The sequence below is a fragment of the Penaeus vannamei genome, chromosome 4 (assembly GCF_042767895.1).
Source record: "Penaeus vannamei isolate JL-2024 chromosome 4, ASM4276789v1, whole genome shotgun sequence".
NCBI classification, from domain to species: domain Eukaryota; kingdom Metazoa; phylum Arthropoda; class Malacostraca; order Decapoda; family Penaeidae; genus Penaeus; species Penaeus vannamei.
The window spans coordinates 12,419,481-12,436,927 of record NC_091552.1 but is presented as its reverse complement, the minus strand read 5'-3'; positions in this window follow the sequence as shown (position 1 = coordinate 12,436,927).

Sequence of the window (17,447 nt, the reverse complement as noted above, 5' to 3'; positions counted from 1 at the left end):
TGATTACCGCCAAAGAGGAAAGAATCTGCAGTAATAAATTGCCAAAAGATAATTTGCAGTGCAGACGTTGCCGGAGGGGGGAAGGTGGGGGGAGGGGGGAGGGGGGGGGAGGCCGTAGCACCACTGGATCAAAACTTTGAAATTAGTTCTGGACAATCTTCGGTTACTTCGTTACACTTATTACGGTTATGCTTGCACACACATACACATACATACACACGCACATGCACACGCACACACACACACACACACACACACACACACACACACACACAAACACAAACACACACATATAACAAATACGTCTAGATATAGACGAATATGAATATAGATATAGAAAAATGTAGGGATAAACATGAACATAGATGTAAAAAAAATATATGAACATAGAAAGAAAAAAATGCAGATGGAGAGACCGCTATACAACTTTTTTTTTTTTTTTCTTACCGGGGGTACATTCAATTGTTATTTGGGTTCTTCTCAAGAAGAAGAAGAAGAAACAGAAGAAGAAACAGAAAAAGAAAAAGAAAAGAAAATACAAGAAAGAACAGAACAGAACAGAACAGAAAAGAAAAGAAAAGAAAAGAAAAGAAAAGAAAAGAAAAGAAAAGAAAAGAAAAGAAAAGAAAAGAAAAGAAAAGAAAAGAAAAGAAAAGAAAAGAAAAGAAAAGAAAAGAAAAGAAAAGAAAAGAAAAGAAAAGAAAAGAAAAGAAAAAAAAAGAAAAAATATATACATTACTATGCTCATTTCGCATAATCACTTGTAAAATGACATCCATTTATAGTCGGTGATTTATCTTTTGGAGACTGATTAAGAATTATGACAGTCAAATTACAGAGAAGCTTAATTTGCCTTTGAGAAAATGGGTTATTTTTACGCGCTTTGGTTGTGTTCGTGTGCGCTTGAGCGTGTGTTTATTTGTTCTTGTTTTTTGTCTTTTTTATAGTGTGTGTTTTGTGCGTGTGTGTGTTTGTGTGTGTACGTGTTTGTTTGTTGTTGTGCATGTGCTTGTTTATGAGTATGTATGTTTATTTGTGTCATTTATTTCTATCATCGTCATAAATTGCTGATTTTTCTTCATTCTAATCTGAGTCTTAGGTCTGTGAACAAGAAGATTCAAACTGATCGCTATCTCCTAAAATGACATAGCAGTATAAAAACCGAACGCCTGCGATGACGAAGTTACACTGTGCCCAAAAGGAGAGCCAATTAAAGACTCCTACGAGATGTTGACGATTTACGAGATACCAACGCTTTCGTAAATGGTGGCAGCGGTGTCCCGGGAGAAAGGAGGAGATGAGAGAGAAAAGTTAAAAGTCGCCGCTAGTGAAATGACCAGATATTTCATGAATTATTTAAGGATTGGAATCGTTCCTTTGACTAAACTGTGTGGGATGATGTGTTTATCAACAGAGAACCTTAGTGCCTTAGGATGGAATGAATATATATCTATAAATGTATATGTGGGAATATATATATATATATATATATATATATATATATATATATATATATATATATATATATTTATATATATATATATATATATATATATATATATATATATATATATCTTTGTGTGTGTGTGTGTCAGGTTCGTGAATATCATGCATAATATTGTCCCTGTACAATGATCGTTCCCATTTCCTGTTCAACAAAAATGATCATATTTGCCCCATTGAGATTTTGGTTCAATAGTCACCTTATTTATTATGCATTTAACACATCAAACATATCTGCATATATATCAATATGGAATAAAAGCTGTTGATTTGATATACATTTTTCCATACATGCATATAAAGATATGCGTATTGTGTGTGTTTGTGTGTTTGTTTGTTTTTTCTATATCGGTGTGGATCGAAAGGGTGTTACAGAGGCCAACTGTGAGAAAAGGTGAAGGGAGGGAGAGCTAGACAGATAGTTAAAAAGAAAGGAAGGATAAAATAAAATAGATGAAAGAGAGAGAGAGAGAGAGAGAAGACGAGAATGCGATCTAAGTACAATATATTTCTGACAGAATCTACTCGTTAGCCATCAAACCGTCAAGTAATACAGCTCTTAAACGCATACATATTTTTAATTATTTTTTTTAAGGGGACCGTCTGCTTTTTTTTCGATTTTTCGATTAAAATACAGACGGTCCCCTTAAGAAGTGAGACCATTCACCCCAAAGGGAATCCACACCAGAACGTACAACCCTATAACGATCTCCTTACATTACCACCCTTTTGTTCCCATTCTAAGAACACTGAAAAATGCAGTTCAACGTTCTAGCAAGTCGCGGATGCTGTACAAAGTCACTGGAATTGTTCTCGGCTGAAAAGGAAATCCGAGAGAGAAGGGGAGAGTGATTCCGAAGTATATTGTTATTTGCAACTAAGTGTGAATTGAGTGGCTTGCGAAATTGATGAAGAAAAGGGGGAACTATTGAGTGCAAGTGTGAGAGGGAGAGAGCAAAGAGAGATTGAGAGGGGAAAGACAGATAGATAAAGAGAGAGAAATATATAGAAGAGAAAGACTGAGAGGGGAGAGACAGATAGATAAAGAGAGGGAAATATATAGAAGAGGAAAACAGATAAATAAAGAGAAAGAGATATATAGAAAAGAGAGACTGAGAGGGGAGATCGATAGATAAAGATCGAGAAGTATATAGAAAAGAAAGACTGAGAGGGGAGAGACAGATAGATAAAGAGAAAGAAATATATAGAAGAGAAAGACTGAGAGGGGAGAGACAGATAGATAAAGAGAAAGAAATATATAGAAGAGAAAGACTGAGAGGGGAGAGACAGATAGATAAAGAGAGAGAAATATATAGAAGAGAAAGACTAAGAGGAGAGACAGATGGATAAAGAGAGAGAAGTATATAGAAAAAGAAAGACTGAGAGGGGAGAGACAGATAGATAAAGAGAAAGAAATATATAGAAAAGAGAGACTGAGAGGGGCGAGATAGATAGATAGAGAGAAAGAAATATATAGAAATAGGGTGAGTAAGTGATTGAGAAAGTGTGTGTGAGAAGGAGAGAGAAAAGAGATAGATAGAGACAGAGTAAGTATGTGAGTGAGTGAATGAGTAAATGCGTAAAAGAATGAGTGATAGAGAGAGAGAGCGCGAAAGAATAAACAAACAAACAAAAATAGAAATATAGAAAAATAGACAGATAAAGGGAAAGAGAGAATGCGCATTGTGTACATGTGTGCGTTTGTGTTTACATATGAACACCGCATTAGGTCGTGTCATCTACCTTTTATCGCATGAAAATTCCCGAAAGACACGCACGTAACTCCCGCATTTCCTCACGAATCAGTTATCAATTCACCGAAAACAAGGAAAACAAAAGAAAGATACAAGACATAATTATCCACCTTCGCAAAGCGTCTTTCACAAAATAATAATGATAATAATGATAATAATAGCAATATAGCAATAATGATAATAATGATAATAACAATAACAATAATAATAATAATGATAATAACAATAATAATAATAATGATAATGATAATAATAATCATAATAATAATAATAGATAGATAAATAGATAAATAAATGAATAATAGAAAAATAAAAAAAGCAACGCATTTCAAATCGAAACCAATCCAAGTCAAGCCAAGTCAACCCTAGTCAACCCAAACCAACACGCGAGCAACCCCTAAAATCCTCTTTTAAGGAGAGAGAAGAAAGGGGGAACTTTGAGAGAGAGAAAAAAAAAGAAGAAAAAAAGGAAAAGAAAAATAGATGTATGTTCGTGACGGTTATATAATCTACGTCCCATGGAGAGAGATATGAAAAGGGGAGAGAGGGGGTTGTGTGATCTATGGAAGTCCAGTGTTTTGTGCGAGGGGAAAGTGGGTAGGAGGGAGGCGGGGGGGTAGGGGGTTGCTTTCTTTCTAAAAGGGGAAAGGGAGATCGATAGATAGATAGACTGGTAGATAGATGGATAGATAGATAGATGAATAGATAGATAGATGAATAGATAGACAGATATCTTGAGAGAGAGAAAAATATAGGTACATAAATATATAGAAGTGCGTGCGCGCGTGTGTGTGTATGTGTGTGCGTGTGTGCGTGCGTGTGTAAGTGGCAGAGGTTCTCAACCTTTATTGGTTTGTGGCGCACTAATGATACATCCTGCACTAACTATACAGTGAGTGTACTATGTGTATAAGCTTGCTACATATTTCACTGACACAAAGATACACATAGGACATATAGCCATAGCATTACTACGAGTATATGTGCACACGTGTAATTATTACAACGGTGATGATAATAATGACATTGGTAATAATGATAGTGATAATAATAATACGTAATATTAGCGTTATCATTACCAATATTATTATTGTTGTTGTTTTTATTATCATAAATGTGATGCAAGGCACACATTCAAGACATACCTAGATATCCATTAAATTTTCGCGACATATTCTATTTTATTATCATAGTTCATTATCATATATGTTTTATATTCTATTATCATATCTCATTATTATATATATCTTATTATCATATTTTATTATCATATACGTGATGCAAGGCACACATTCAAGACATACCTAGATATCCATTAAATTTTCGCGACATATTCTATTTGATTATCATAGTTCATTATCATATATGTTTTATATTCTATTGTCATATTTTATTATTATATATATCTTATTATCATATCTTATTATTATATATATCTTATTATCATTTTATTTTATTATCATATATGTGATACAAGGCACACATTCAAGACATACATTAGATATCCATTAAATTTTTGAGGTATGGTCGCGGCGAATAGGTTGAGAACCATTGGTATGTGTTCTGTATCTATGTTCTGTATCTAGACCCATATTGCGTGGGAGGAAATAGGAATCGGGTATTTTCTTTCTTACTTTCTTTCTTTCTTTCTGGAATGGAAAGGGAGAAGGCCGGTTGGAAATAGGAAGGTTATTATATTCGTGATTAGGATGATTAGGATGATGATTGTGTTTTGGTTGGTAAGAATGAAGAGAGATATGATAGTAAAAGCAATAATGACATCAAAAATCAGAACATAATAAGTGGAAAGTGCTATTTTTTAAATATAAAATAAACGCACATTTTTCGACATAAAAAACCTAGTCGAAAACAAAGAATTTAACCTGAAAATGAAAATTACACATACTACATTACAAAAAAAAAAAAGCTGTTCAGACATGGCCGATCCAGAGCACACCGAAATATACATATATTTGGTTCCCACCCAAAGACAATCCATCCATGATATTTCTACGCACACCGATAATATATTACACATACATTTGTGAATGGGTAGATAGATAGATAGATAGATGTATACTTACATGCACACCCACATACATACATGCATACACACATACATACATACATGCATAAAACATACATACATACATGCATACACACATACATACATACATGCATACACACATACATACATACATGCATACACACACATACATACATACATGCATACACACACATACATACATGCATGCATACCTACATACATACATAACATATATACATACATACATACATACATACATACATAGATATATACATGCATATATACACATACGCACACACATGCATACACATATAGACAGATAGATACAAATATAGAAAGACAGTAGACAGACAGAGAGATAGATAGGTAGATAGATAGACAGATTGATGTATTGATTGATAGATAAATAGATACATACATAGATAGACAGACATACAAACAAACACTGTTCAAAATACCAAGGGAAGGTAATAATCTAGAATTTTACGGATATGTGTAGGTACTCGAGCGTGAATATGAAACTTTTATATGAAAAAAAGAAAGAAAAAAAGAAAGAGAGGGAGGGAGAGCGCGAGAAAGAGAGAGACAGAGAGACAGAGAGAGAAAGAGAGAGAGAGAGAGAGAGAGAGAGAGAGAGAGAGAGAGAGAGAGAGAGAGAGAGAGAGAGAGAGAGAGAAAGAGAGAGAGAGAGAGAATGATAAAGATAAAGATAAAGAAAAAGAGAAAGAGAAAGAGAAAGAGAAAGAGAGAGAGAGAGAAAAAGAGAAAAAGAGAAAAAGAGAAAAAGAGAAAGAGAGAAAAGGAGAAAGAGAGAGAGAGAGAGACGCGCGCACCCGTACCCGGACCCCATAAAGAAGAAAAGAAAAAAAGGAAAAGATTAATCATTATGTTCTCCCGCGTGTTCGTCGCTTGACTTCTTGCGTGTTTCTCGAACTTTCTTTGTTCCAGGCTTGTGATTTTGTACGCAGAGATCAATATTTTTTTTTCTTCTTCTTCTTTTCTTCTCTTTCGTTCTTTTTTCTTTCTTTCTTTCTTTCTTTTTTTTCTTCTTCTTCTTCTTTTCTTCTCTTTCGTTCTTTCTTTCTTTCTCTCTCCCTTTTCTCCATCGCTCCCGCTCGTTCTTTCCCCTTTCTCTATCTCTCTCTTTATTGTTTCTCTCTCTTTCTCTTCCATCTTCTCTTTCTCTCGCTCTCTCTCTTTCTCATACTCTCTCTCTCTATCTCTCTCTTTCTCTTTCTTTCTCACACTCTCTCTCTCATTCTCTCTCTCTCTCTCTCTCTCTCTCTCTCTCTCTCTCTCTCTCTCTCTCTCTCTCTCTCTCTCTCTCTCTCTCTCTCTCTCTCTCTCTCTCTCTCTCTCTCTTACAAAAAATGAATGAATATATGACAGCAAAATAGGAGAAAAGAAAGACAAGGATTAAATTACTGAAGAAAATTGCGATTTAAAAATATTGTATAACTTTTCCCATTTACAGTGAAAATGAGATACGAGTTTATGCACACGTGGGAAATTGATCCCGAAAATGACAGCTGAGATAATGTAGTGAAAGACATTGATTTAGAATTTGAAAGTGAAGTGAAAGTGATTTTTTTTTTCTAATTCTTGTTTTTGTTCTTGTTATTGTTGTTGTTTTGTTCTTTTTTTTCTTCTTCTCCTCATTCTTTTCGTCTTCTCTTATTTTTTTTCTCTTTTTCTTTTTCCTTCCCCCCCCTCCTCCTCCTTCGTATGCTTATCATTTTCCGTCTTCCTCTTCTCCTTCTTCTTCTCTTCCTTCTTCTTATCCTTCTTTTTCTTCTTCTCCTCCTCCTCCTCCTTCTCCTCCTTCTTCTTCTTCTCCTCCTCCTTCTTCTTCTTCTTCTTTTTCTCCTACTTCTTCTTATTCTCCTTCTTCTTCTTCCTCTTCTTCTTCTCCTTCTCTGTCATCTTCTTCTCCTTCTTCTTCTTCTTCTCTCTTCTTCTCCTTCATCTTCTCCTTCTGCTCCTTCTTCTTCTTCTCCTTCTTTTACTTCTTCTTCTTCATTTTTAACTAACAAATAGTTCGGCAATTTTCCTCGTGGTTCTGTATTTCCACCGACAAATTTAACCACACAAGAATATCCAAATAAGCTTCGTTACCAAATTAAAAGATAAATAAATAAACAGATAGATTATAAGTGAACACCAAGGATCCATAATATCATCAATAAATCTGATGAAATAAACATTTTTCAACAAAAGGACTTAAGCTTAATAACCGAGTTGCGAAAATTTGCATAAAAAGGAGTATAGACTATGCTTATGCAAATCAATCTATATATCAAAGAACATGTAAATTCGCATTCAGAATATGCAAAATTTAACGGACGCGCGAATCCGGTTCTTTGAAAATAGCCACGTTGATTATCCGAAGTGAATGATGAACTGGGGTATGTATCTTTTATCGTATTTTAGTAATATGTTTAATAGAAAACTTCCCCTCCTCCTCCTTCTTTTCTTATTCCTCCTTATCCCCCCCCTCTTTCTCTTCGCCCTCTTCCTCCTCCTCCTCCTCCTCTTCCTCCTCCTCCCCTTCTCATCTTCATCTTCTACTCCTCTTTTTCCTCCTCTTTCTTTTCATATCCCTCTTCCTTATCCTCATACTATTCTTCCTCCTTCTCTTCATATTCTTCTTCCATCTCCTTCACCTTATCCTCGTCTTCCTCCCCCTCCTACTCCCCTCCTTCCTCATTTTCTTCCTCCTTCTACTCCTCTTCCTTCTCCTCTTCTTCCTCCTCCTCCTCCTCCTCCTCCTCCTTTTACTCCTACTACTACTACTCTTTCTCCTCCTCCCTCTTCCTCCTCTTCCTACTTCTCTTCATCCTCATACTCCTCTTCCTCCTCCCCCTCCTCTCTCTCCTCCTCCTCCTCTTCCTCTCCCTCCTCCTCCTCCTTCTCCTCCTCCTCCTCCTCCCTCTCGTTCTTCTCCTCCACGTCCACCTCCCCCTCCTCCTCATTTTCCTCCTCTTCCTCCATCTACTCCTCTTCCCCCTCTTCCCTCTCCTCCTCCTCCTCCATGCTACAGCTTCTCCCTGCATTTCCAAATCAATTTACACGTTCCCATATTCCAAATTCACTTTTTCATTCGACTATTTTTTTCATTTTTACTTCTCTCCCTCACCTATTACCACGTTTACTTTCCTCTCTTTTCCTCTTCCTCCTCTTGTTTGTTTTATTTTCCCTTTCTCTACGTCTCCTTTTATCTCCTTCTACCTCTCGTTATGTTTATTTCCTTCGTCTTCTCTCCTCTTTCAGTTCCTCACTTGCTTCCCCTTTCTCTTCTCTTCTTGTTTGTCCCTCTTTCTCTCTCTACGTCTCTCTTTATCTTCTTCTGCCTCTAGTCATCTTTATTTTATCTTCTCTCTCCCTCTCTTCCTCTTTCTCCTCATCCTCCTTTTCTCCTCTATCTCTCTATACCTGTTTTTTTTTTTTTTTATTTCCTTTTCTGTCTTATTTTTATATTCTTCCTCTCCCTCTCTTTCTTACCTCCTCCTCTCTCTCTCCGTTTCTCCTCCTCATCATCATCATCTTTTCCGTCCTCTTCCTCTTTTCCCTCTCCTCTTTTCTTTTCTATATCCTTATTCCTCTATTTTTCCTTCCCTCCTTTCTCCGTTCCTTTAGATCCTCCTTTGCAGCCTGTTTATCTCTCTCTCCTTCTAGTTATCTCTATCTTCTTCTACCTATATTCACCTTCATTTTCTCTTTCTCCCTCTTCTCCTTCTTTCCTCCTTTATCCGTTCCTTCTCTTCCTCCTCCTCATTAAAGTCTTATATTCTACCTTCTGCCACTTGTCATCTTTATTATCTTCCAACCTCTCCTCCTTCCCCCCTCCCTCTCCTCCTTTTCCTCCTCTTCCTCCCCTCCTCCTCCTCCAGCTCCTCTCGTCCCTTTCCTCCTTTTCCTCCTCCTCCTCCTTCTCGTCCTCTTCCTTCTTCGCATTTCTAGTCATCTTTATCCTCTTTCTCCCTCTCCCCTCCACTCATTCCTTCAGATCCCGGATCTTCCTTCCTCGTAATCGATTCTTTGCATATTTCCTTTGGCTTCTGATATTCTTTTTCTTCTTCTTCTCTCTCCTCTTCCTTTTCCTCGTCTTCTTTTCTCTCCCCTTTACTATCTCCACGCTTCGTTTTATCACCTTTTGCTTCTTGTCATCTTTATCAATTTCCTCCCTCTTCTTCTTTCGTTTCCCCTCTTCCCATTCCTCTTACTCCTTTGATCTTTAATATATATCTGCCTCAAGTCATCTCTATCTCCTTCCCAATTTCTCCTCATTCTCTTCATCCTCCTTTCCCACTTCTGTGTTTTCTCTTTTCTAATTATCTTTATCGTCTTCCTCCCTCTCCTCCTTCCTTCTTGCTGTACCCGTTCCTTCAGATACTCCTCCTCCTCCTCTTCTTTATTACCATCTACCTCTTGTAATCTTTATCATCTCCCTCCCTTTTCTACCTTCCTTTCACTTAATTCCTTCTTCCATATCCTCCTCCTCCTCTTCTTCTTCTTCTCCTTCTTCTTCTTCTACTTCTTCTTTTTCTTCTTCCTTCCTCCTCCTCCACCCCCTCCTCCCTCCTACTCTTCCTCCTCCTCCTCCTCCTTCTCCTCCTCCTCCTCCTCCTCCTCCTCCTCCTTCTCCTCCTTCTCCTCCTCCTCCTTCTCTTCTTTACCTCCTCCTTTTCATCTTTATCATCACCCTCCCTCTTCTCCTTCCTCCCTCGCCCCGCCCCCAACCCGTTCCTTCAGATCCACCGGACTTCCTCGCTCGCTTTGCACCTGATAATGAGACGAAGGTAAACGACCCAGCCTGGGTATGAACGAACACGGATGGGAAAGTTTTGTGTGGTTATAGTCTGCGTGTCCTGAATGCGTGACTCAGTGTGTGTGGGTGGAGGGAGGGAGGGAAGGAGGGTGGGAGGGAGGAGGGGAGGGAGGGAGGGAGGGAGGGAGGGAGGGAGGAGGGAAAGGGAGGGAGGGAGGGAGGGAGGGTGGGTGGGAGGGAGGGAGGAAGGAGGGAAAAGGAGGGAGGGGAGGGAGACGGAGGGGGAGACCGGAGGAAGATAGGGATGAGGGGAGGGAGGGACCGAGGAGAAAGGAGGGAGGGAGGGAAAAAGGGGTGAGGTTAGGGGATAGGAGAGAGGGAGGGTATTTGAAGGTGACTCACAGTGTGGGCAGGGGGAGGGAGGAGAGGGGAGAGGTAGAAAATTGGAAAAAGCGGTGAGGTTGGAGGAATTACAAGGGTGGGGAGGGGAATATCTGGAGGGGATTGGAAGAAAGGGGGTGAGGGGCGCAGAGAGGAGGAGAGGAAGAAAGAGAGAAGGGGAGGAGGGAATTGGAATAAAAGGAGGTGAGAATGAGGAAAAGGAGGAGAGGAGGGGAGAAGATGGATTGGAAGAAAAGGAAAGAGGGTATAGGAAGAAGAAGAGGATAACTGGGAAGAAGGGATGGAAGAAAAGGAAAGAGGGTGAACGAGGAAGAAGAAGAGGACGAGGAGAAAGAGGAAGAAGGAGAAAGTCAATAGCATATCGATTACTGAGGTGCGCATCGCCGGAAATTGTTTTAGTTTAAGGCAGTGAAAATTATTCCTTCTCCTTCTTCTTCTTCTCCTTATTATTATTATCATTATCATTATTATCCTTCTCCTTTTTCTTCTTCTTCTTCTTCTATTATTTATTCTACTGCTTCGTCTTCTTCTTCTTCTTCTTCTCCTTCTCCTTCTTCTTCTTCTTCTACTTATTCTATTGCTTCGACTTCTCCTTCTTCTTCTTTTTCTTCTTCTTTTATTAAATCTACTTCTTCGACTTCTTTTTCTTCTTCTCCTCCTTTTCCTTCTTCTATTTCTTAGGCATCTCCTTCTTCTTCTTCTTCTCCTCCTTCTTCTTCTTCTTCTTCTTCTTCTCCTTCTCCTTCTTCTTCTTCTTCTTCTCCTCCTTCTTCTTCTTCTTCTTCTTCTACTACTTCTACTCCTCCTGCTCCTCCTCCTTCTCCTCCTATTTCTTAGACATCTACTTCTTCTTCTTCTTCTTCTTCTTCTTCTTCTTCTTTTAATCTAATCTACTTCTTCTGACTTCTTCTTCTTCTTCTTCTCCTTTTCCTTCTTCTATTTCTTAGACATCTACTTCTTCTTCTTCTTCTCCTCCTCCTTCTTCTTCTTCTTCTCCTTCTCCTTCTTCTTCTTCTTCTTCTTCTCCTCCTTCTTCTTCTTCTTCTTCTTCTACTACTTCTACTACTCCTTCTCCTTCTCCTTCTCCTTCTCCTCCTATTTCTTAGACATCTACTTCTTCTTCTTCTTCTTCTTCTTCTTCTTCTTCTTCTCCTTCTCCTTCTCCTTTTCCTTCTCCTTCTCCTTCTCCTTCTCCTTCTCCTTCTCCTTCTCCTTCTCCTTCTCCTTCTCCTCCTCCTCCTCCTCCTCCTCCTCCTCCTCCTTCTTCTTCTTCTCTTCCTCCTCCTCCTCCACCCCCTCCCGATAATTTTGAATACTTATTTTCGCTTTACCAACAACTCTTCAATTAAGATGCAAGTCTGTTTACAATTTCGTTATACATTCAGACGTTTCCGAATAATGAAGAAATTGTTAAAAAAAAAATGTTTCATAGCGAAGATAAATACCTTTGTTAGGCTGTCTCCTTTGGTATGTAAATGAAAGAAACTTTTTTGTCCTGATACATGTGCACAGTCTCTCACAGGCAGTCTATCTCACTCTATTTATCTATCTATGTCTCTCTCTCTTCCTCTCTCTCTCTCTCTCTCTCTCTCTCTCTCTCTCTCTGTCTATCTCTCTCTCTCTCTCTCTCTCTCTCTCTCTCTCTCTCTCTCTCTCTCTCTCTCTCTCTCTCTCTCTCTCTCCCTCTCTCTCCCTCTCTCCCTCTCTCCCTCTCTCCCTCTCTCCTCTCCCTCTCTCTTTTCTCCGTCTCCCTCTCTCCCTCTATATCCCTCTCCCCCTCTTTCCCTCGTTCTCCCCTCCTTCCTTCTCTCTCTTTCCCTCTATCTCTCTTTTCCTCCCTCCCTCCCTCTCCCTCTCAAACACACACACACACATACCTCCTACGCACCTAAACAATAGCATAAATTCGTCAGAAAATCGCTAACCATTAACACAGCATGGTTACACGTGCTTGAATCTAGCGGAATGCAAAGAGTTCCTGAATAACTAATTTCGTCGTGAATCGGGAAAGGTAAATAGGTCATAAAGACTAAATTAAATGTAATCACTTTAATATCTCTGATATGATAATGGCACGGAACTGAAAACAGATAAATGCAACTTGGGGAAATTGGAATTTCTCTCTCTCTCTCTCGCTCTCTCGCTCTCTCTCTCTCTCTCTCTCTCTCTCTCTCTCTCTCTCTCTCTCTCTCTCTCTCTCTCTCTCTCTCTCTCTCTCTCTCTCTCTCTCTCTTTATCTATCTCTCTCTCTATCTATATATCCATCTATCTCTATCTCTCCCTCTCTCTCTCTTTTATCTCTCTCTCTCTCTCTCTCTCTCTCTCTCTCTCTCTCTCTCTCTCTCTCTCTCTCTCTCTCTCTCTCTCTCTCTCTCCCTCCCTCCCTCTCTCTCTCTCTCTCTCTCTCTCTCTCTCTCTCTCTCTCTCTCTCTCTCTCTCTCTCTCTCTCTCTCTCTCTCTCTCTCTCTTGCAGTAATTAGCATATGCAAATATTGACGTTTCGGTCGTGGTTGCAAAAGTTAGAATGGATATCTGTGACGCACTGAAGCTAGAGAAATTGACATGCTGTGTGTCTATATAGAAATCGAATAAATTGAGGTAGATAGACGTAGGCAGATAGACTGGATGAGCGAATGAAATAAAAAACAATGAGGATGTTTTAATCGAGTTGATAAAACGGTCATCAAAAAACTTTAGGAACAATCGCTGGAAATCCTGTCAGTTCGTCTCTCTTGCCTCTTCCACAAACTTTTGTAATAGCAATTTTATATCTTTGATTTTTTTTTAGATCTTTTAAATCTATTTTTATCATGCTTTGTCTATTCACTCAAACATTTCAAATCCTACGAGCCGACCAGAACAATCAACATAATCCACACAATATTAATAGATTCATACGTTGCCTTTAATAGTATTTCATTCATAATCTCTTTTTGATATCTCGACACCTAAGGCCTATATACCCCTATTTTCTATGTTATTATTTTAATCAACTTTTATGGGCAATGAGGTCAGCTGACGTCACATCGAATAGATCAGGATTATAAAGATAAAAGCAGATCAAGATTGCAATTCCATGATATGCTGCAGCGACAGGGAGAGACGTGAGTGTGATATGCTTTTATCAGTCGTGTTGTTTTGTTTAATCAGGTGATAATCTTTTAGTATATTAAAGTCCTGATGACACGCAAAATTGGAATTTATATATGTATATAGAGAGATTAATTAGATAAACAGATAAATAGATAGATAGAATGATGGATAGATAGATAGATAGATAGATAGATAGATAGATAGATAGATAGATAGATAGATAGATAGATAGACAGATAGACAGATAGACAGACAGACAGACAGACAGATAAATAAATAGATATATACATAGATATACGTATATGTATGTGTGTGTGCGTGTGTAAGTAATATTAATCCATGAGAAACAGCCACTGCAAAAAACATCGAAGAATTTATCAATGAAAATATAGCACTTATTTGCAATTACATTTTGACAAGAAACAGCTTAACACCACGCCAGCTGAATCCATTAAGCCCTTTTTCCTGAAGTATAACACGTAACAGTCAGCGGAAATGACATGTACTTACAAATTCTATTGATTCACTGCGTAGGACATTTTTAAAGAGGCATAGATGTTACATTCATGAGAGACAAGATGTGATGGTGTTAGCTAAACGAACGCTGGAATTGTACATTTGTTCATGTAGAGAAACTATTTTGTTCTTATGTTTTCAATCTTTTCATTTTCATTTTCCCCTACTTCTTTCTGTTCATATTCCTCTTCTTCTTCTTCCTTTTCTCTTCCTCCTTCTCTTCGTATTCTCCCTTCCCCTCCCCCAACTCATCCTCCTTTTCTTCTTCTTCTCCTCCTCCTCCTACCCCTCCTCCTCCACCACCACCTCCACCTCCTCCTCCTCCTCCTCCACCACCACCTCCTTCATCTCCACCTCCACCTCTTCCTCCACCACCTCCTCCATCCTCCCCCTCCCCCCACCACCTCTCCCTCCTCCTCCTCCTCCCCCATCTACCCCCTCCCCCTCCACCACCTCCCCCTCCCTCCCCCTCCACCACCTCGACCACCACCTCCCACTCCCCCTCCTCCTCCTACCCCTCACCTCCACCTCCTCCTCCTCCTCCTCCTCCCCCTCCCCCTCCCCTCCTCCTCCTCCTCCTCATACCCTCCCCTCCTCTTCCTCCTCATCATCATCCCCCTCCCCTCCTCCTCCTCCACCTCCTCCTCCTCCTCTTTTACAAATCCTCTAATGAAGGTTAATACAGCCAACGCAATTCCTATTTGTATGGGATAAGACAATCCCAGATGCTGGATCAAGTCGAGTCGAAGCTGCGATCCCAGAGGCAGGAAAACACGCAAGGAAAAGGCGCTCCTGAATAAGGGAAAAAGACCCTAAATGAAGGCATACACTGCTGTTTACTGTAGAATCAGCTGCAGGCGAGCGGTCAAGCAGAAGCGATGGCAATTGCTGCAAGAAAGGGTTAAGCAATATTCCGTTCTTTAAGATCTTTCTCTCTCTTTCCAAAAGCTCCGGAATTCGTGCTGCCTCGCTCGCTGGACCTTTCATACTGTCGCGAGTTATAGGAGGGGAAAGATTGCAATCCTCCTATGGCTTGCGGAAGAAGAGAGAGAGAGAGGGGGAGGGAGGGAGGGATAGAGAGAGAGAGAGAGAGAGAGGGAGGGAGGGAGGGAGGTAGGGATAGGGAGGGAGGGAGGGAGAGAGAGAGAGGAGGGAGGGAGAGAGAGAGAGAGAGAGAGAGAGAGAGAGAGAGAGAGAGAGAGAGAGAGAGAGAGAGAGAGAGAGAGAGAGAGAGAGAGAGAGAGAGGGAGGGAGGGAGGGAGGAGGGAGGGAGGAAGGGAAGGGAGAGGGAGAGAGAGAGAGAGAGAGGGAGAGAGAGAGAGAGAGAGAGAGAGAGAGAGAGAGAGAGAGAGAGAGAGAGAGAGAGAGAGAGAGAGACAGACAGACAGACAGACAGACAGACAGAGACAGAGAGAGAGGGAGAGAGAGAGAGAGAGAAATTCTATCAGTGAACGTCCTTTTATTACCTTAAAAATAAAGTCACGAATTGTTAGAGACAAACATCGCAGCCGTACCATAGTTTACGAAATAAATTTAAATAAATCGTTATTCAAACAAATATCGTCTTTCACCAACAACAACAAAAAAAATCCCAAGTTATCACGAGACATCGCAACCCCGCCATAGCCCGCGAAGGAAAAGATTTCAAAAAATAAATAATCTATCAATGTTATTCCCTTTATTCCTAATAGTCTTCCATTCCCCTTTCCTGTGCCCAACGAACCAGGAAGTGACAGGGAGTTAGGGACCTTTGGTGAACAAGTGAACTGGGGTCTGCCTCAATTTTTTCTTAACCTGCAAAGTGATTCGTCAACTCGAATGCAATGTATCGTATTATACAAGCGAATCTATTTTTCTCTTACTGCCATCAAAAAAAAAAAAAAGAAAAAAAAATCCTTTCCAGTTAAATCAATCATTAATTTACTCAGCTTCTCTCCTTCAGAACACTTGATATCTTGTAATTAATAAAAGAAAAGCGACCGTTGGAAGTCCGTTGCTAGGGGAACACGGGGAGAGACAGTTGCCAACGAGGGATTTGAAGACGCGTAGGCAGGCACATATACACTGCACACTGAATTCACGTTATGGACGCTTAATAAAATGCAATGGGTAATCACAGAACGGTTTTAACTCTGTGATAGTAATGGTGCTGGCGGGAAAAATGGTATAATCACCATCAGACGCAAAGTGCTCGGATTATCATTTATCGAGGTGAGAGAATGCGGACAGGGTTAACCCTTAAACGGCGGGTAGCGTATTATGACGTTCATGGTGAGGGAGGTGGGTGGTTTTTATATTATGGTAGTGTGGAGAAGGGCGGGTAGCGTACTATTACGTTCATGGGGGAAAAGGGTGGTTAGAGTAATATTACATCATTTAGAGTTATCTAAACATAGAGGAATAATTCTAAACACCATGACAAGGCATTAAAAGAATATATAAAGAAAACGAATACACAAGAATAGAATTGGACTTTGAGATTTATTTTTTACTTTTGTTTTTGTGTTTGTTTTTCTACGGAAGATACTATTCAGGTACACATTTCCTCAAAGCACAAGAGGTAGAGATATCCATGCCGTTCCTGGGTTTATCTTCCCTGAAAATCTCTTTCAGTTAAGTCTTTGAGATACTGGAAGGATTGCTAGAAATGGAGACCAAGAATAAAAAAGGGTTATTGATGATAATGATAATAAGGATGATGCAAATAATAGAAATAATAAAAATGATGAAAACAATAGTGGTAATAATGATGGTGATAGTAATAATAATGATAATAAGAGTAACGATAATGATAATAATATAACAATGATAATAATAACAATAATAAGGATAAAGATAACCATAATGACAGTAGCAATAATAATGATAATACTGATCATAATATCATTAACAAGTACACTAACAAGAATGAAACAAATAAAAAATAGATGAATATAAAGATTTATTTTCAAGGAATAAACAAGGTTGAGACAAGAGGAGAGAAACAGTCGAAAATATAAAAATATCTGAAAAGGATAGAAAGAGAATGCGTGTGAGCAGGAATGGAAAATATCAAGAGAAAAAGAGGTATAGAGTGAACGTGGATAAGAGCGGACGAGTGGAAAGGGGTAGTTAGAAAGGAGAGAAGGAGAGAGGGTCAGAAGAGAGGGTAAAGTGGAAAAAAAAGAAGAGAGAGAAAGGATATGTCTTTATTCCCTCTTCTATTCTGCTGGAATTTCAGACCAAATTGTAAATGGCAGAGAAAGAGAGGCAGAGAAAGACAGAGAGTGAGAGAGAGAGAGAAAGATACAGAGAGAGAGAGCGATAGAAAGACACACAGAGAGTGAGAGAGAGAGAAAGATACAGAGAGAGTGAGCGATAAAAA